The 22,688-nt window shown below is 36.9% G+C and overlaps 1 pseudogene; it reads right to left on the bottom strand.

Moving 5' to 3' along the window:
• Positions 1-1,279: 1,279 nt before the first annotated feature.
• On the bottom strand, positions 1,280-1,615 carry LOC103101151 (ubiquitin-like protein 4A; annotated as a pseudogene).
• Between the last annotated feature and the right edge of the window lie 21,073 nt (positions 1,616-22,688).

Here is a 22,688-nt window from a genome sequence, read left to right as displayed (position 1 = left end):
GACCAAATTATTGCTCTTTGCAGATGATATGATGGTCTACTTAAAGAATCCTTGAGATTCAACCAAAAAACTAACCGAAATAATCAACAACTTTAGCAAAGTTGCAGGATACAAAATAAACCCACCTAAGTCATCAGCATTTCTATGTAATTCCAACACAACTCAGCAGCAAGAACTAGAAAGAGAAATCCCATTCATAATTACCTTAGACAAAATAAAATCCTTAGGAATCTATCTCCTGAGAAAAACACAGGAACTATATGAGCACAACTACAAAACACTTTCCACACAACTAAAACTAGACTTGAACAATTGGAAGAACATTAACTGCTCATGGGTAGGATGAGCCAATATAATAAAAATGACCATCCTACCCAAACTCATCTATCTATTTAGTGCCATACCCATGGAACTTCCAAAAAAATTTTTTTTTGGTGTTTAATAAAGATTTAATTAAAAGCAAAACTGTGAAAAGCATCATTCTCTCTCCCAAGCAGAAGAGAGAACCTGGAGGTTCCTCCACCCCTACCTCCCCTCACTAAGAGTCGGCACCCCAGAGGCCTAGGGTAGGAAGACCCTGAGGATCACGCAGGTGAGGCCTCATGATGGCAATGAGTAACCCTGAGCTTTTACCACAACCCCATCACCCAAGCAAGAAGAACCAGACAGGAAGGGCCCCACCTTCAAACAAGAAGAAGGGATGGCTAAACAGGAACATGACTGGCCCAGAGCCCTGGGGCTCCAGGAGAGAGGCTACTACCACCAAGGGCAGCTGCTCTCATAATCACCATGCTCAGGCAAGGAAAGAAGGGAGGAAGGAAGGCTTCCCGTAAGGCTTTCTGATCCTTTGTCAGGCTGTCCTTTTGTGGGCAGGCTTTGTTCATGTTGGAAAGAGGGCTAAAAATGGAGAGAAGAGTCCATGACTCTGTGCTCAAAGGGAAGCAGCCCTGGGGGCCAAGGATACTCAGAATGCAGTCTAATGGTGACACTGGAAGGTTAGTAGACCAAGGAAGGAATATCCTGGGGAGGGAAGGGTGTCATGGCAGCCAGTCCCTAGCCATTCTCTCACCCTGCACCACAAAAGCCAATTCTCTCTGCTACTCCCCTCATCCTTCCATCTTTCCATCCTTCCTTCCTTCTTTCCACATCTCAGTGGGAGTAGATGGAGATAGCAGGCACAGAGTCAGCTTTCAGCCAGAAAACCAACCCCTACTATTCTATCCATCCATCCCTAGTGTTTTTTGGGGGGGGGCAGGGAGGGGGAAGGAGGGGAGAGGAGTTAATCCAGGAAGCCAGCTTCCACAGGCTCAGATACAGTACAGTTGAGCATACAAGTGGCCAGACGTTCGATATCATCCAAGTTCAGGAGGCGAAGACTCCGTTCATAGTCCTGCCAACGCTTTGCCCTTGAACAAGAGCCGCTGCTGGACCACCGAGACATTCAACTTCTCGGAAACCAGGAGCTTCAGGGTGGCGACACGTTCGTCATCGGGCACCTGGAGGCTGCATTCCCGGCCCTGGAGCGCCTTCACGGTTAGCTGCATTGCGGCGGGAGCGGCGCCGTTAAAAGCTCCCAGCGGACTTGCACCGCACCTCAATGCCCGCTACCTCAACTTCAGGCTCGCCCAAAAATTTTTTTTACTGATTTAGAAAAAAACCATAACATAGTTCATTTGGAAGAACAAGAGATCAAGGATATCCAGGGAAATAATGAAAAAAAAAAATACAAAGGAAGGGGGCCTTGCAGTCCCAGATCTCAGACTATATTATAAAGCAACAGTCATCAAAACAATTTGGTACTGGCTAAGAGACAGAAAGGAGGATCAGTGGAATAGACTAGGGGCAAGTGACCTCAGCAAGTCAGTAAATGACAAACCCAAAGATCCCAGCTTTTGGGACAAAAATCCACTATTTCATAAAACTGCTGGGAAAATTGGAGGACAGTGTGGGAAAGATTAGGTTTAGATCAACACCTCACACCCTACACCAAGATAAATTCAAAATGCGTGAATGACTTGAACATAAAGAGGGAAACTAAGAAAATTAAGCGAACACAGAATAGCATACATGTCAGACCTTTGGGAAGGGAAAGACTTCAAAACCAAGCAAGACTTAGAAAGAGTTACAAAATGCAAAATAAATAATTTGTAATTCATCAAATTAAAAAGTTTTTATACAAACAAAACCAATGTAACCAAAATCAGAAGGGAAGCAACAAATTGGGAAACAATCTTCATAAAAACCTCTGACAATGGTTTAATTACTCAAATTTACAAAGAACTAAATCAATTGTACAAAAAATCAAGCCATTCTCCAATTGATAAATGGGAAAGGGACATGAACAGGCAGTTCACAGCCAAAGAAATCAAAACTATTAATAAGCACATGAAAAAGTGTTCTAAATCTCTTATAATCAGAGAGATGCAAATCAAAACAACTCTGAGGTATCACCTCACACCTAGCAGATTGGCTAACATGACAGCTATGGAAAGTAATGAATGCTGGAGGGGATGTGGCAAAGTCGGGACATTAATTCATTGCTGGTGGAGTTGTGAATTGATCCAGCCATTCTGGAGGGCAATTTGGAACTATGCCCAAAGGGTGCTAAAAGACTGTCTGCCCTTTGATCCAGCCATAGCACTGCTGGGTTTGTACCCCAAAGAGATAATAAGGAAAAACACTTGTACAAGAATATTCATAGCTGCGCTCTTTGTGGTGGCCAAAAATTGGAAAATGAGGGGATGCCCATCAATTGGAGAATGGCTGAACAAATTGTGGTATATGTTGGTGATGGAATACTATTGTGCTCAAAGGAATAATAAAGTGGAGGAATTTCATGGAGACTGGAACAACCTCCAGGAAGTGATGCAGAGCGAAAGGAGCAGAACCAGGAAAAGACTGATACATTGTGGTACAATCGAAGGTGATGGACTTCTCCATTGGTGTCAATGCAATGTCCCTGAACAATCTGCAGGGATCTAAAAAAATACTATCCACAAGCAGAGGATAAACTGTGGGAGTAAAAACACCGATGAAAAGCAACTGCTTGACTACAGGGGTGGAGGGGATAAGACTGAGGAGAGACTCTAAATGAACACTCTAATGCAAATACCAACAACAGGGATATGGGTTTGAGTCAAGAATACATGTGATAACCAGTGGAATCGTGCGCGTCGGCTATTGGAGAGGGAAAGGTGGTGGGAGGGGTGGCAGGGAGGAAAAGAAAATGATCTTTGTTTCTAGTGAATAATGTTTGGAAATGACCAAATAAAATAATGTTTAAAATTAATATATATATATATACATATATATATGTATATATATATAAATCCACATATTGTATCACAGTTAATTCCTTGTCTCCTTTTCAACCAAATTTTCCACAGATTATCTGAAAATTGTGTTTTCTTTCCATATGGGCTTTAGTGGTTTTTATTAAACAGAAATTATGTTCCTATTCCTCTCACATATCAACCTGTTCATCATCAACCGTATGGAAGAAAGAAAAACTTATATAACTTACCAGCTGATTAAATTATTTTTTCTTTTTCAGAAATACTTTTTTCTTAACATTTTTCAACATGAAACTGCTCCGTATGGAAGGCATATAATAAAAAAGTAGAATTTAAACTACTATTGATATTTATAACTAGTTTAGCATCTGGCATTGGAAATCCATTGAAGAAATTCTTTTATGAGAATTTCCCTCAATATTTACTCAACTTCTAGATCATTGGGAAGTAGGGGGAATAGCGAAGCTTGAGGCTACTTGGAACTACTCACATTACCTGGTATTGGCACATTTCTGTTTAGAGAAATGAAAACACTGTCAATGGGTTATTAACAATCCATAATTGACACTGCATTACTTGACCCAAATTCCTCCTCATTCCCCTACATTTCAGAGGCTCTCCTAAGATTTATAGTTAGAAGGGACCTTATATTTCCTGCAGTACATAATTGCCTTGGCTTCCTGATACTTTTTCCCCTTGAAGAAAATATGAGGGCTTGCAAAAGTGAAATAACTTATCCAAAGTAAAACTGATAGCAAGGAATAGATCTGAGATTTCAATCCTGACCCCTACTCCACTGATTTCTCATAAAGTCCTTTTTTGTTTTTTTCAAAGATATTTCATAGATATGTTCTTATTTTTTTTCATAAAACTGGTGTTAATTATGCATGGTGTTATGGATAAAGCAAAGCATATTTTTTTCTGATTTTACAGATAAAAAAACTGAGGCTCACAGAAATTACATGATTTGTCCAAGGTCACACAGCTAGTCAAAAATGACAGAACAAACTCTTGATTTCTTGAATGGAACCCAAATAAATGTATGCATAAGGTAACATGTCAAAGCAGGATGTGTAGCAGAGAAGAAAGAATGTTTTGGGTTGTGGGGAAATGTTGAATGAATGAAAATTCCTAGATTTGGAATGAGAGAACTTGAATTTGATTCCTGGCTCTTTCACTAATAATACGTAACTTTGGAAAGTCATTCTACTCCCCTAGTCCTTCATTTCCTTATCTATAAAATGAAGGGTTCATAAAGCAGTTTGGCAGAAAGTAGATATAGCCCAGTGTAATATACTGTTGTTTCAGGTATTATTGATCTTCTGTGGGGTTTTAATATTGTTACCCAGTTGTTACTGATCAACTGGTAGATAAATAAAAGCTTTTGAAGGAAGTGGATGAAATGCTGGAAATGGCTTAATCCAACTCTTATTTATTTATATCTATGAGAAGAGGCAAGGATAGAAAATAGGAGGTAGGAATAAACAGGAATCTCTTACCCTAATTTTAATATTTCTAAATTAATATAAAAAAAAACAATCTAAATCCTCATGGATTTTCTTTTTGCCCACCAAGGTGAACCTCCTTAAACTATTCTCAACTATCTAAGATTCAATTTCTATCAAACTAAACTTATTCTAATAGATGAAATTAAATTTATATTAACCTCCTTCAAATAATCTATGAAAATTAACAAACTGCCTGGAGTCAACTGCCAGATATGGCTCTTAGAATCTCTAGGCTGTAAGACTCTCTTGGGAGAGAGCCAGACAATGGCCTGCTCCAAGTGAGAGGGAACAGAGCCCCCTCTGGTAGAGAGAAAATCTCTTGGTCCAATCAACTCTTCCTCAGCTTCTTAGATGTTAATCCAACTTTTAAAAGTTAACTCTCTCAAATCACTAACAAAACTTCTCAGAGAAAATTATCCAGCAACTTGCTCTGAGAGGAAGTCAAAGAGACAAGCCCACTTCCCAACTGTCTCTCCCTTTATCCTAGTTTCTTAAAGAGCCCACAGTAACCTTTTTCTGTCTTCTTTCTTAAAGGGAACAGAGTAAAGTGGGCAAACCCTTTTTCTAATCTTAAAACTTATTCTTAATAAAACTGAATAAATCCTCATCATAACACTGTATACCAAATAAGATAAAAAATGAGTGAATGGCTTAAATATAAAGGGTGACACAACATAAACAAATTAGCAGAGGATAGAATAGTTTACCATCAGATGGAAGAATAAGAGAAGGATTTATGAACAAACAAGAGAAAGAGAGCATTATGAAATATAAAAAAGATTATTTTTATTACATTAAATCAAAAAAGATTTGCACAAACAAAACCAATATAGCACAGATAAGAAGGAAAAAAAAGAAATTGGAAAATTTTCACAGTAAGTTTCTTTGATTAAAGGATTAATTTCTCAAGCATATAAAGAACAGAATTAAAATTTATGTCTATAAGTCATTCTGCTAATGATAAATAACCAAAGGACATGAATAGGAAATTTTCAGAAAAAAAAGAAATCAAAGCTATCTATAGTCATAGGAAAAAATGCTCTAAATCATTATTAACTAGAGAAATACAAATTATTAACTAGAGAAATACAAATTAAAATAACAAGATATCACCTCATAACTTTCAGATTATCTAATATAACAGAAAAAAATGAAAAATGTTAGATACTGAATAATTGATACTGAAAAATTGGGGCACTAATGCACCACTGGTAGGATTCTAACCCAATCATTCTGGTGGGCAATTTGGACCTATGCCCAAAGGGTTATAAAAATGTGCATGCCCTTTGACTACTAGGTTTGCATCCCAAAGATATCAAAGGAAAAGGATCTATATAAAATTTTAAAAATATATTTATAATAGCTCTTTTTGCAATGGCAAAGAAATAGAAATTGAAGGGATATACATTAATTGGGAAATGGCTAAACAAGTTGTGGTATAAGATCATGGTGGAATACTATTGTGCTATAAGAAATGACAAGTAGTATGCTTTCAAGAAAATCTGAAAATAGTTGCATGAATTGATGCAATATGAAGTGAATAGAACCAAGAAAATATTTTACACAGTATCAGCAATATTGTACAATGACCAAATGTGTGTGAATGACTCATCTATGTTCAAAAATACAATGATCCAATACTATTCTGAGGACTTATGACAAAAATTCTATGTACAACCAGAAAAGAACTGATGGATACTAAATGAAGATTGAAGTATATATTTTTTTGCTTTCCTTCATTTTCTTTTTGGTTTGTATTTTTTACAACATGGTTAATATGGAAATAAATTTTACATCACTGAATGTGTATAACCTATATCTAATTGCTTACTCTCTCGGGGAGGAGATAGTGATGGGAAGAAGTGAGAGAATTTAGAGCTAAAATTTAAAAAAAGAAACTTAAAAATCCTATAACAAAAAAAAAACATATGGAGCAACCAAATTACAGAAGAATTTTTAAAAAGTGATTTACATCAGTTTAGTTAATTAGCAGGCATAACAAGCTCTTCCTCATAAATATTATATAGAATGATTTATCTTACTAACTATAGCTAGCTCTACAGTTTTATCCACAACATATTGCAGTGTTTAACTGAAACACTGCTGTTTAGAAATGATTCGTGAACATAATCATACTTGGACCGAAATTGTAGCTGGAAATAAAGGGTTTTTGTTTTGTTTTGTTTTGTTTTTTTTGTGTGAAGATGGCCTCCCACTATGTCCATCATTGAAGACTTTTCAAGGATGTTGAATGGGTTTCCTAAATTAAATACAGGACCTAACTCTAAATTAATCTAAAATGATCATTGCATAGACTCTTCAAGGCATATTGGTACATGTGGAAAACATCAATTCAAATTAATAACAGGAAACAACAATAATAATAACTCATGTATATAGCACTTAAAATATGAAAATTGCTTTAAAATCTTAATTTCATTCATTCTTTTTTTAAGTCCTTACCTTCTTTCTTAGAATCAATATTATATATTGGTTCCAAGGCAGAAGAGCAATAAGGGAAAAGCAACTGGGGAGTAAATGAATCGGCAAGAGTCACATAGCAAGAATTATTTGAGGTCAGATTTGAACCTAGGACCTCCCATCTCTAGGCCTGGATCTCTATCCACTAAGTCTCCTAGCTGCCCCTCATTCATTTTTTGTGATAGTCCTGGGAGGCATGCAGTTACTATTCCCAGGGTTCAATTATTTTATTTCTTTGGAGGATCTTTCAAACTATATATCTAGCCCTTTTCTGAACTGTCTCCTAGACTCCAGTCCCCTGTTACCAATCTTCTTCCAACTGTCCCTTGGCCCCTTCCAACTTGACATATATGAAATTTAACTCATCTTTCACCTCCAAAGCTAACCCTCAGTCATAGTGCCCTACAAACGTTGAGAGCAGTTGCCAATCACAAAATATCTTACATCTATTCCCTTCTCCCTATTCACAGAGCCCCCTACTTCAGAGCCTCATTCCTTCTCATCTAGATTATTACAAAAGTATGGTAGTGGTGGCGATGGTGGTTGTGCTGGTGGCATGGTCACTTAGCTAGTGAGTGTCTGAAGCTGGCTTTGAACTTGAGAAGAGGAAAGTCTCTGACTCCAGACTTGGCATTCTATCCACCGCACCACCTGCTCCAAAATCTCCTGCTTCCTCTTTATAGTTGCCAAATTGTCATTCCTCTAGCAGATATGACCATGCGTGATCTACACTCTACTCAGAACCTTCACCATCTCCCTATTGCTTCTAGTGGCAAAATAAATAAACCTGCTGCCTAGCTTTTAAAGTCTTTCATAATCTGGCTCCCACCTACCTCTCCAGTCTTGCTCCATATACTCCCATTCGCATTCCACTCAATCTGACCTGCAAGCCATTTCCCAAACACGTCATCTCCTACCCTTATGTTCCTCACAAGCTTTCTCCCATTTCTTGCATGATCTTCACCCTACTTCTATGTCATAGAAGGCAAAGCTTCTTCCCAAAGCAGGAGCAGCTTTTGCCCTCTATAGAAAACTTTTCCTGATATTAATTCCTTCTTAAGTAAAATTGCTTTATATTACCTTGTGTCTACATACTTATATCCTTTCTTTCCCCAGTAGAATATGTTTTTTAAAGGTAGGAATGATTTCATTTTGTTTTTGAATCCAAGAAAATTAGGAGCATAATGAGTTTAATTGATGGGGGCAGAGGGAAGGGAGGATAAAAGTCTCTCGATCTCTTACAGGCTGGGAATGAAGAGACCACCGACAGACATGAAAACCTTGATGTATTCTGTTTACTAGTGGGTCCATTTTACCTCCTGATGCATTCTGGTTCCCTCTCTACACCTTTACCATTTCAGTGCTAGATTTAGAATGGACACCTAATGAGCAGTTGCTGCTCAGAGTTTCCCAACTCGAGACTCACCAAGCACGACCTCCCCTGTTGGAGGAAGTTATAAGGGGACATCATCCTACCTGTTGTTCAGTCATTCAGTCATGTTCAAGTCTTTGTGACCCTGTAGACCAATACTATCTGTGAGGTTTTCTTGGCAAAGATACTGGTGTGATTTGCCACTTTCTTCTCCTGTGGAGTAAGGCAAACAAGTCAAATGGCTTGCCCAATAGTAAGTGTCTGAGGACAGATTCGAACTCAGGTCATCCTAACTGTAGGCCCAGGACACTATGCACTGCGTCACCTGGCTGCCTTCAGTGTAAACAGAGGTAGAATGACATGTCCAGAGTCCAGAGTCTTGTAAGGGTTTGAGATCAGGTTTGAACTCAGGTTTTCCGGACTCCAACCCTAGCACTCTCTCCACTGAGCCACCTACGTGCTTCATACATGATGCCATGGGAATTGAATTTTAAAGATGAAGAAACTATATCTCAGAGATGTCAATAAGTCAAGTTAAATTGTCACCTAATATCATCTAGATGGTGGCACCAATGAAACTTGAATTCACGTCTCCTGATCCCAAATCCAGCATTCTTTCTTCTATAACAGGCTGTCTCCAGGTCTTAGTCAAGCATTCCCCAGACTTAACCTTCTTCATAGTTGTTTAGTCATAAAAAGGCAGCAAAGTGTTCTGGGGAAAACAACACTGAATTTGGAGTTAGCAGCCCTTGGCTTGAATTTGGACTTCAGTACTTACCAGTAGGGTGACCTTGGATGAGTCACTTTGTAATCCGTAGGGGAACTAGATAGATGAAGGAACCAAAGAGCAGCGGTTGTTTAGGACTGATTTCTGTGTCACACTTCCTGCCCCTCCCCTTGTCCTAAACAACAGCTGCTCTTTGGTTCCTTCTTCTATTCCGTTCCCCTCTCTATTACAATTTCATCTAAGGCTGTTTTCTCAACTAAAGTATGGCAAAAGTAACACTTACACCACCTACCTTGCAGGGCTGCTATGAGAAGGAGAGAAGAATACCTTTTTTTGTTTAAAGTACTATAAAATGGAGGTAGGGTTATTTTTTTTTTAATTCTAAACTTTAAACGTTGAGCCTTCCTTAATTCCAATTTAGATCTGATTGACTATAATTCTCTAGCATCCTTTGATGAGCTTTCATTATTCAAAAGCATGCATTGAATTCCCATAGGAGTGAACATAACCCCATACTAAATTCTATAAAAAGCAAATCTTATCATTCACTATATCATTCATTCAACCAAACCATTTTTATTAAGTGCCTATTATGTGGTATACACTGTACTGGCTTCTGGTAATACAATGCCCTTAAGAAGCTAATATTCTGTTTAAATGTAAGCATGAAAACCAAAAGTAAATGCAAATATACATATATAAGAGATCAATATTAAAAATTTTTGTGTATGGGAAGCTCTAATAACTGAAGGAGATCAGGAAGACCCATATAGGTAGTGTTATTTTAATGGGGCTTTAAAGGGAACTGGAGATTGTAAGAAAAAGAGGTGAGAAGAGAGGGCAATTAAGGTAGAAGAATAAGACTATTCAATGACATGGAGTATTGTCGATGAGAAAAAGCATGAAGGCCTGTTTTTCACTACTGAATATGTAAAGAAAGAAAGCAAGTTGGAAGGGAAAATTGGTAATGTAGTCCATGGAGGCTCAATCCTGGAGGTCAGAGGACTGGGGTTCAAATATGACTTCAGAAATTTCCTAGCTATGTGATGCAGAGCAAGTCACTTAAACCTGATTGCCTATCCTTGTTGCTTTTCTGTCTTAGAATTAATACTAAAACAGAGGGTTAGGGTAAAAAAGGGAGGCAAATTTGATCCAGATTGCTTTGTCAAACACAGGAATTAGGAATTCATTCCAATTGTATTTCCTCCAACTGTCCTCCAAACATTTCCATTGGTTTGGTATACAATGGTTTGTATATGGTCCCAGTCTCCTGACTCTCCCTCTACCACTTCAAATGGGGCCAATATGCTTCAATGGGTTTTCCTTTTGAGGATACTTGGAAAACTTTGTTTGGTATGACTGAGAATGTCTTGGACTGTTGTCCAGACGGGGCTGGGAATTTCCATAGGAAGAAGCTTGCAACTAAAGCCTATAATGATCAAAAAGAATTATTAATACTATTCTAAAGTCTCCTGCTGAATTTCCTTTTCCTGTACCTCATCATAACACAGAAAAGACTGAGTTCTTTAAAGCTAGGTCATTGATACACAAGCTATGGCTACTCTTATCAAGCAGAAAAGAATTCTAGTGATTTCTTGTTGATATCTATCACTAAGAATGAGCTGAAATTTATTCAAGGCATCTTGATTGCTTGTGGATAGAACCCTGGGCCTGAAATAAGAAGACTTGAGTTCAGATCTGACCTCAGACACTTATGATGACATTGGGCAAGTCACTTAACCAAGGTTTGCCTCTAGAGAAGGAAAAGGCAAAGCATGCATATCCTTGCCAAGAAAATACCATGGGCAGTATTGGTAGGATGCTATCCACAGAGGGTTGAACATGACTGAATGACTGAGCATCAAAAGATTACTTAAGGAGAAGCTTTATCATTGCATTTTTGTCTCCAGTTGGTAAAAGAGAATATTCACTCCAATGAAGCCACAGATCTTTTGAAGTATGCCCATCCCTAAAGGAAGCATCACGGTGGACTTGGAATCATAGAACCTAAATTCAAATCCCAGCTCTGTCATTGACTCTCTGCATCACCTTGAGGAGGTCACTTTAGTTCTAGGGATCTCTGGTTCATCTTTAATAAAAATGTCATGGGGGAGTGGGTGAGATGACCTCCAAAGTTCATTCTAGATCTAGATTTATGACCCTTGCTATTGACATCCATCTTAGAGATTTTTGTTTGAATTGTTGTTGTTGTTCAGTCTTTTTAGTTATGTCTGACTCTTTGTGACCCCATTTGGGATTTTTTCTCGGCAAAGATACTGGAATGGTTTGTCATTTCTTTCCCTAGCTCATTTTACAGATGAGGAAACTGGAGGCAAACAGGGTTAGCTGCTTTGCTCAGCTCAAGTAAATATCTGAGGTCATCTGCGAACTTAGGAGGATGAGTCTTCATGATTTTGAGCTGGACACTATCCATTTCACCATCTAGCAGCCTTTGAATAGTCAATAATTGTGTATACCTATTATTTACAACATTGATTATTTTTACCCTTGTAGAGAAATTCCTTTAAATAATGGGCACCACAAAAAGAATGAGAGTGATAGAATAAGTGTGGGTGGAGAATACAGATAGAGGCAGGAGATGCTAATGTGGAGTTGAAATTCAAACACTGCCATGGTTGTTTTGAAAGATTCAAGAGCTTTCTTCTGAGAGTAGCAGGAGAGACTGTCTCAACTAACAGAGAATTTACTATTACCCTTTCAGAAATTGCAAACGTTTCTGCAAAACCAATGTGAATTACTTCAGAGCCAGAGGAAGAAGCTGACACTCCTAAAGAGTTTTGGGTGTGCAGTTGCCAACCAGGTAACCTTGACCTTTATGTCCTCCCTCCATAGCATCCCTGCCCCACAGCAGGAGATGGAATCTTTCTGCATCTCTCCTTTTGTCTTCTTGACATTCTAAGACTTCATCATAATCAGACTACTTCTTATGGGTGATATTAATTAAATTGATGATTTTGGTTAAAATATAAGTTAGATGTATGTTTTTTGCTAACAGTGTAGCATAGACTAATGGGGGAAAGAGTCAATTTCAAATTCAGGTAGACCTGGACTCAGATCCTGCATTGAAAGTATAATAATTGTTTGACCCTGGACAAGTGATTTAGTCTCTTAGTGCCCTGCACAATTCTCTGTGACTCTAGACTCACTTTACTCAAGTATCCTTTATTGGTTATATCACAGATCTAGCCCACCTATTCTTTCAATATATTTTTGGGACTTTATGGGAGGGAAACTCAGGAGTGTTTCACAGTTTTTACTGGGGAAATGAATGGAAATGAGATTTTTGTTATATTGATTTTCACCTTAGGGACAGTTTTAGGACCACATCACTGCCCTACTCAGGAAACTCTCCTACCTCCCTATTGACTTTAGGATGAATTGTTTCTGCATTTGGAATTTAAAGCCCTTTGTGATCTGATTCCATCTTATTTTTTCCAAGATAATTACTCATTGCACCCATCCATGCCCTCTCTACATTCAGACCAAACTGTGCTATTTGATGGTCCTCATATGTTGTTGTTCAGTCATTTCAGTCTTGCATTTGACTCTCTCTGACCCCCATTTGGAGCTTTTTTTTTCCCTTGGCAAAGGTCCTGGAATGGTTGGCTTTATCCTTCTCCAACTCTTTTTACAGATTAGGAAACTGAGACAAACAGGGTAAAGTGACTTGCCAATGGTCACTCAGCTAGTGTCAGAGGCTAGATTTTAAATCAGAAAAATGAGTCTTTTTAAGTTCCAGCCCAGCACTCTCTCCACAGTACCATTTAGTGCCACCCCACATGCAGGATTTCATTTCCCAACTGGGTCTTCCCATGGGTTGTATACTATGGATAGAATGCCCTCTCTTTATATCTACCTCATGGAACTCCTAGCTTTCCTCAAAGCATAGATGAAGTGAGAACTCCTTACAGAGGCATTTTTTGCTCCCACACTTGTCAGCACCCCCACAAACCCCCCCCCCAAATGCACATGCACATACCCCTCACCTTGTATTTATCCTATGTGCATTTGTTATTTATCTGTGTATCCCCATTGGCTTAGATTCAGGAAGACTTGAGTTCAAATTTGGCCTCAGACTCCTGCAATATGATCATGGCTAAATTACTTAATCACTCCTTGCCTCAGTTTCCTTAACTGTAAAATGGAAATTATAATAGCATCTACCTCTCAAGGTTAATGTAAAGATAAAACTAGATATTTGTAAAACACTTAGCACAGTTTCTAGAACATATTAGGCACTATATAAATACTTCTTTTATTTCTTTCTTCCTTTCCCCTCTTCCACCAGTAGAATGCATAATCCTTGAGAGAGCTTTTCCTATCTCCCTTTTCTGTTTGCATCCTCAGTGCCTGATGATTGATAAATGTCTATGAATTTTGTTAAAATAGTGAACTGTGGACTTATCAAAGAGCATCACCCTAAAATAAATATATCATACCTCAAGTAGAACCTCAGGTCACAGAACTGATTAAACAGATAATTCAATTAAATAAATAAATCCACCAATGCAGAAAGTCTTTTTGAAGAAACACCTAGTCCTGAGCCTTAAGCTAAGTGATTGTTGGCGATGCACAGCAGGGAAGCACTCCCCTTTTTCTAGAAGATGATGGAAGGATGATGGTTATTATCACCCGAGTACTGTTCAAGTCTTTCCCAAATGCAAATGTAGTTTTCCATTATTCATCACTTTCTATGAGGGTTGTTTTTTTTTTTAATTCCCTTTCCCTCTACTATGATTCCAGCACAGCACATACTGCTTGAATAGTTAAGGGGAGAACATAGAGTTACAAAGCAAGAGATTTTTTTTTAAACCCTTACCTTCCATCTTAGAATCCATACTGTGTATTGGCTCCAAGGCAGAAGAGTGGTAAGGGCTAGACAATGGGGGTTAAGTGATTTTCCCAGGGTCACACAGCTGGGAAGTGTCTGAGGCCAGATTTGAACCCAGGACCTCCCATCTCTAGGTCTGGCTCTCATTCCACTGAGCTACTAAGATGCCCCCAAAGTAAGAGATTTTTATTTGATGCCTACTCACCAGTGCTAGGGTACCTTGACCATTTTGTCCATGTCTAGGATCCTCTCTTAGCACATCAATGTCCTCACAACTGTTGAACTTTGGTGAGCCAGAGACATATTTTAAATATTAGCTAAGATATGTACATAGCAATTTAAGATTTGATATATATATATATACATACATATATATGTGTGAATATATCATCTAATTTGAAATGTGAGTACTTTCATTAAATCAAAATAATGATAAAAATCCAGAGGTCCCTAAAGTCTGCATTGCAGATAGACAAGACAATGCACTTTCATATTAATTTCCAACATTTTCATTTATTCATTCAACTAAGATTTCTTAAGTCCTTTTTTGTATCAGTACTGGGAACAAACTATAACTGAAATAGATTCCTTATTTTTTTGGCCAAAAGACTTCATAATTTTTTTAAAATCCTTACTTTCTGTTATAATCAATACCAAGTGTCAGTTGGAAGACAAAAGAGCAGTGAAAAAAAGGGAATTGGGGTTAAGTGACTTGCCCAGGATCACACATCTAGAAAGTAGTCTAAAGCCAAATCTGGACCCCAAACCTCCCCTCTTTAAGCCCAGCTCTCTTTCCCCTGAGTAACCTAGCTACCCCAAGAGTTCACATTTTAATGGGGGATACAAGTAGAATATAGAGGACATGAAGAGAAATGATGAGAAATGTCTAGAAAGTTTGTGAAGGGATTTAAACACAATCATGAGGAATTTGTATTTTATCCTAGAGGTAACAGTGAGCCACTAGAGATTCCTGAGTGAGAGAGTGGTCAGACCTGTATTTGAGAAAGATAGTTTTGGCAGTTGTTTGGAAGATGGATTGGAGAGAAGAAAGAATGAATGTGGAGAAATTAATTGGGAAATTATTGTAAAGACATATATATATATATTTATATATATTTATATATATATATATATATATGGAGAGAGAGACAGAGAGAGGGAGAGAGACAGACAGACACAGAGAGAGAGAGAGAGAGGGAGAGAGAGAGACAGACAGAGAGAGAGAGGGAGAGAGAGAGACAGAGAGAGAGAGGGAGAGAGAGAGAGAGACAGAGAGAGAGAGAGAGAGAGAGAGAGAGACAATACATTGTTGATGGAACTGTGAAATGGTACAATCATTTTGGACAGAACTCTGATTTATGCAAATGAGGTTACAAAAATGTTTATCATCTTTGAACTAGAGATTATATTAATGTGCTTATATCTCAAGGAAATAATTAAGAAGAAGAAAGCCTCTATTCACAAAAATAATAATAATAACACTTTTTGTGATATCGAAGACCTAAAAACAAAGTCATTCCCCATTATTTGTGGAATGACTAAAAATGTTATGGTTCATAAATATATGGACTATAACTGTACTGTAAAAATGATTTTTTATAAAATAGGGAAGTAGGGAAAGATTTATATAAACTGATGCAGAGCAAATCAACCAGAACTGGGAAAACAATTTATACATACACATAGATATACATATACAAATAAAAACTACACAATATAAATGGAAAGCATAATATACCAAAAAAATCAAGAGTGAATGCATAAAACTCAAACAGGACTTGAATGAAGTGAGAGGACATCCCCAAACCAGTGCTTCATGGACTGGGGAGGTCCCCAGGTGTTATACACATTGTACATGTTTTCAGACTGAGAGACAGATCAGTTGTGCTGATTTGAAAGGAGAGAAAGAGGGATGCTTGAGACCACTATGATGATGTAAGAAACAGAAGATATCAATAAAAACTTGTTTTAAATAAAAAGTACATTATTGTAACAGACAACCGTCCAAACGAGGTGGTGAGGGTTTTACCTAGAATGGTGACCATGTGAATAGCTAGAAAGGAATTGATATCATGAAAGTAAAACCGATAATAATTAGCAAATAATCAGAGGTGGTAGGAAAGGGAGAGGAAAGAGGAAAGACTAACTGTATGGCGGTGAAGCATGGTGATTAGAAAGATAATGATACCTAAACAAAAAAAAAGTGATGTTTGAAGGCTAAGCAGGTTTTAGAAATAAGTTCTTATTTTGAATATTTTGAATTTGAAAATAATGATGAAATTTCAGAGGTGTCTAGTGAACTAGTGAAGTAACTAGTGAAGATTGGCATTCAGGAGGAAAATTGAGTATCACCTACATAAATATAAGATAACCAAGAAAGATGCTTTAACTAGAGGAGAGGAGCTAGGATTCAGGAAACAGTTCAGGGAAAGGACCTAGAAAGCAGTATCCTAAAAATTAAAGACAATGAGAGTCTGGGGGTAGTGCAGTCAGGAGTTTCAAAAGCTGTAGAGGAGCCAGGAAGAAATAGGGCTGAGAAAACAATGTGAGAGTTAGCAGCTGAGAGACCATTGATGACTATGGAGAGAACACTTTTAGTTGAGGGATAAGATTTTAAGCCAGTCAGAGTGCAAGAAGTTGAGAAGTGATTAGGAGAAATCCTGAAAAGATTCAATAAGAAATGAGAGGTCTCAGTACTCCACCGCTCGTCACCTCAAATGAATAAGAGAGACACTCAACAATGCAAAAACAAAACAAAACAAAACCCATCAATGCCTGGAAAAGGGGATATTATTTAAAGTTCCCACAAGGAATTCTTACAGAAAAAAAAATAACTAAAAACTATTTCAATACCAATGCCAGTTTCCATTTTGGCACTATCTTCACAGAACTCATACATTTACCTTCACAGAGCTCACACTGCTGTTGATCCAGGGTAAACTCAATCCCTCAAATCAACTGCAATTTGAGATATCAACCTTTGGAGTTAATCTCTTAATGGTGTCCAATGAACCAGAAATATATAAGGCTAAGAATCATTTTCTAATAATAATTTTCTGATAAATGAGTGGACAAAGGATATTAATAGATAAAATACCAAATGTGAAGTCAGGAATACTCATCTTCCTGAGGTCAAATTTTGCCTCAAATATAATCCTGATTGCCTCAGTTCCTCATCTGTAAAATGGACAGGAGAAGGAAATGGCAAATCACTTTATTATCTTTGCCAAGAAGACAACAAATGGGGCTACAAAGAATCAAATATGACTGAAATTACTGAAAAATAACAACAAAGCATATAAACAATCAATTGGCAAAAGAAGAATTATAAAAGATAAGAAATCATATGAAAATCATGTTTTCAAATCACTAAGAGATATGCAAATTAAATAATCTCTAAGGTTTGACCTGACAGAATATTTTTGAATGTGATAAAGAAAGGAAGTTGGAGGAAATTTGGGAGAGACCAACTGGTATAGGTTGGTCCTATTTACTCTGGTTGTCAATATTAAATCATTAGAAAAGTGACTAAACTATTTATCTCCTTTCAATCACTGATCTCATTATTGGACGTATTTTGACCTAAGGAGGTCAAAATACTCATTGAAATATTTTTGAGGGATGGCAAAGAACCTGATCATTGATTTGGAATTAGCCAACAATAGTAAATGAATGTAATGAATTCTTGTTAAGTGATAAGAAATGATGAACATGAGACATCCAGAGTAACCTGGGAAATTTAGCAAGAAACAGTACCATGAAATAAAAACCAGAAAATCAATATACATAAAGATGCCAGCAAAGTATATAGAAAGATGACTAAATGGAAGCTGAATTCTGAGAAAACAAAACAAAACAAAACAAAACAATGAAGATCCCTAAGGATAGATATTAAAATATAACTTCCTATTCTTGGAATTTCTGGACCATATCACTTTTTTCTGCTTAACTATTTTTCTTTGTAATAAGGATATTTCAGATTGGGATAGAATGAGAGAGAAGATCTATAAATGATAGTAGTAAACACAAAAGGCATAAATAAAATTTATAAAACATAGTTAAGTAAACAAATACAAAATTAAAAATTAGAGATTTTGAGTAATAAATTATGTGAGAAATTACTTCTCCTGACTCAGTTTATCTAAACTGCATACCTGTGATTAGAAAAATTATGCAGCATTTATATAACAAGATATTCAGACAGGCCCCCAACTGCTGACTCCTAGTATTTCATAATAACTGTCAGCAGAAAAACAACTAGCCCCCACCCCTTTGGAATGATCAGCTATAATGATAGAAATAAGTTACCATCCCTAATGATTTTTTTACACTTTCTAGCTTAATCAGCACTTTCATCGTGAATTAAGAACTGCCCATGAATTTTATTATTGTTATGTTACACACTATATTATTTTATATATATTTTAAGTAGTAACTAAAAAGATTTAGAAAAGAGAGAGAAGCAGGTAGTCTCTAAGGAAGATGGAAGCAGCATTGAGAATCAGTGAATAATGAACATCTCTCTAATAATGCTGGCTGACCATTTATCTGAAATTATAGACCTATGAAATTCAATCAATGAATTAATAAACAATTATTAAGCACTAAGTGCCGGGATCTGTGCTAAAAGCTGTGGGATTCAAAAAGAGGTAAAAAATAGTCCCTGCCCTCAATGAACTTACAATCTAATGAGTTGCCTAGAGCTCTGAAAAGTTAAATGAGGTGCCTATGGTCAGTATTTGTTAAGAACATGACTTGAACTCAGGTCTTCTTGATTTCAATTCTGACCCCTCATCCACTATGCTATACTGCTTGAGGGGAAAAATCAAGCACAAGATTTTGTTTTGTTGTATAATTTTTAAACAGTGGTGAAGACATGGACTTAAATAATAACTAATTAAAGAGACTAAGATTTTTTTTTTCCAATGAAAACTAGTGGAGGGAGAGTAGAGGACCCTGCCTGCCTGAGTGTTACACCTGCCTTCCCCGTCCTCCCACTAGTGAATGCTTCCCTGGAGACCTTTGCTCCAGCTCACTCCTTAAAAACCTGTTTGGAATTTTTTTTAATCCTTCATTTTCAAAGAGGACCAATGGTATCCTGGGTGATGTCTTGACTTGTTCACGATTGGGTGGACGAAGTGGGGAAGAGGTGCACATTCTCTCTTCCAGAGTACATTGGTAAGATAAAAGTCAGGACAACTAGCTTTGGACAAAAAATACAATGGATGACCTTGGTGTGCTCCTTTGCCATTGGAACAAATGATTCTCATCCACCCTAGCAGAAGTGTTTTAGAAACCTTAAGGAACTATATAAATGTTAGTTATTATTGGTATCATTGTTATCATTGGGGTTATTATCACAATCATCTTATTCCTGCCATCTTGTTTCTGTAGCCAGTTCTCCCTAGTAAACATATCACATTGAAACATTAGCAATGAAAAAACTTCTTCAGGTACATTATACATTTTTTAATTGAGTCCTCGGTGAGGAAACCATCTATCAGCTTAAACCATAATCTTGAAAATGTCATCTGCTAACTTGGGTACATACTATTAATTTGTTGACCACAGTTGGACAATACCTGTTGGGTCGATAATTACATGATACAATATGCATTAGAATGAGACTATAGCTAATGAAGATTTGAAATTTCAGACATTTAAATTCATTTTTTGCTGACATCTTTTCTGGGATGATACAGCAAAAATACTACAGGGGAAAGAAAATATGACTAAAAAGAGGCTAGTATGTTCTAAGGATGAAAATGGGAAAAAAAAGTTAAAATCATGCTAGTCGTGAAGTTAGAAAAATAATATCTTAAATTATGAAAGTGCTTTTATTTTCTCAAAATGATTTTTCCTCATTTGATTATATGCTATCCTTGTGAACATATTTTACAAATGAGAATACTGAAGCACTGAGAAATTAATTGAGTTCCAAAGATTAAATAAATAGGGAAAGAGTCAGGACTTGAACCCAAACTTTCTGACTTCCAACCTATTCCTCTTTCCTATAGAACAAAATTTGAAGTTACTAAAAGACTTAAGCAAATTGCTAAAGTTTTATAGAAAATGATTGATTCACTGGAATCAGTCTGTAAGGCAAACGATCTTACCCACAATATTTCTAGTGTTGTATTTTCTAGGGAAACTAGGTTATGCAATGGCTAGAATGCTGGACCTAGACTCAGGATTTCGTATCATCTTAAATTTGAATCTGGCCTCAAATACCTACTGGCTATGTGACCCTGGGCAAGTCACTTAACCCTGTTTGCCTCCATTTCCTCCTCTGTAAAATGAACTTATGACGGAACTGGCAAACCACTCAAGAAAACCCCAAATGAATTCATGGAGAATCTGACACAACTGAAAAATAACTAATATTCTGTTATTGGTATTTTTGACATTCTGAGTATAGCCATGTTCTTCACTATTGCTATGGATGTTTATAAAGTGCTCAGTTTTCCAACATATAATATTCTCATGACCTCAACTGTGTTTTGTTTTTTATTTTTTAATTGTTTAATATAAGTCAAGGTGAAAATATGTCTCATAATGAAACTTGATTAATGGTGAGCTTTGAAGATAAAAACCTTTATATATCATTTTAAAATTTAGGAAATATTTTTCCCTACAATTCTATGAAGTATATAGTAGTAGTATAAGTATTCTCATTCCACAGATAAGAAAAGTGAGGATCAGAGGATTTAAGTTATTTGGATGAGGCCATAGAGCTAGTTATAGACAAAATACAATTCAAATCTACATTTTCAAAATCCAAATCTAGTGCTTTTTCTAATATAACATGGTGATATTGATCCTATCAAGTGAGGGATACTAATAGTCTTTTACAAATGTATTAATTATATTACATGCAAATTATGCTCCTTTCACTCTAGAAATCATTTTGGTAGCTAAAGTTTGTAATGAGCTGTATTACCATTGCAGTAAGAGGTACTAAATTGTCATAATAAATTAGTTAAACATAATTACTGCATAATTAAATAAGGCATATTTTTGAGAAGGTTTTTTCCCTTGATTTGTCTTGGTGGTTTTTCATTCATTGAACTTAACAATAAAATTGAGTAATTCTCAAAGCTCTTCTGAGTGATTAGTTCAAATTAGCAGGATTCAAGTACTATACTGCAACAAAGAATATACCTTCCCTCCTTTGGGTACAGTCCTCCAGTTTGAAGAAAATGGGAGTCCTGTAGAGCATACTTAATTATTATTTTTAAAAGTTTTATAGATGTATTTTTTGAACCACATAATAATTTCCTGATAACTGTTTCTTTTGGTGAACTCTCTCAGGATCTCAAAAAAATTAAGTAAAACCAGAATTATCAAAGGAAGCAATAAGACTTTTGCCCAAGAAAGAGCAAATTTAAAAGGGCACCAAAAAGGTACTACAGACATGGGGCAACAATTTTGGGTCCATATACCCAGAAGGATAATCAGGAAGTGGTAGGACAACCAACAGCCTCAGCTCAATCATTGTTGACAGTCCATCATCTCCTTTCCACCAACGTCTGGCTGAAGCCAAGCATGTCCTAATCTTGCATGTTGGACTCCAGAACTCTGGATTCCAATACTGGTTGCTTCACAGTCATGCTACAACCTGAGGGAACAAGGGCATGGTAGTGACTGAGGGCTAAGGCAACCCAAGTTCCTGAGTACGGCGATATGGACAATATAAAATGGCCCAACAACCAAATGTGACTCAATCCTAAATATCCAGTCTTCTCCTGAAGGGTGATTTGAGAGGAATGCCAAGTGTTTCCATGGGCTATGGATGGCATTCAGATCTATACACCAAGTGTTAGTCTTCTTGCACAAGACACCCTGATCTATATACTAAACCTTAGTCTCTCCCTCAAACATCAGCCTTACCTCACCGACTTCCTGTTAGATATATCTGACTGGGTTTCCAATAGGTACATCAAAAATGGGAATCAGTATCTTCCTCTCCAACCTCACCCCTCCCACAAAATTTTCTATTTTGGTTCAAAGGAATCACCATCATTTTATTCTTCCATTTAAAAACTTTATCATTATCAACTCTTCCATCTCCTTCATCCCTCATAGACATTCATTTACTATTTTGGAGATAGTAAGGACCCCCCAAGATCCTGCCTAGACCCAATTTCATATAACCAAAAAATCCACTATGATAGATAGCCTTGCCAAATTATGATCTCTGGAAATGGTCAGAGAACACTATGGAATCTACTTGCTATGAAATTAAAATAAAAATAGAAAGAACATTAATCATGGCATTTGTATGGAGTTTTAAAGTCTACAAAGCACTCTATAGTCTTATTTCATTTAAACCTCACAACAATCTCCTAAATCAATGAGAAAGCTTTTATTAAGCTTTGAATATGTGCCAACTGTGTGAGGTATGATGGATGGTATCATCCCCTCTTTACAGGCAAGGAAACTGTTTGCCCATAAT

This window comes from Monodelphis domestica, chromosome 8 (genome assembly GCF_027887165.1).
Source record: "Monodelphis domestica isolate mMonDom1 chromosome 8, mMonDom1.pri, whole genome shotgun sequence".
Classification (NCBI taxonomy): domain Eukaryota; kingdom Metazoa; phylum Chordata; class Mammalia; order Didelphimorphia; family Didelphidae; genus Monodelphis; species Monodelphis domestica.
Note: the sequence above shows the minus strand (reverse complement) of the source record. Positions and strands in the feature narration are given on the sequence as shown.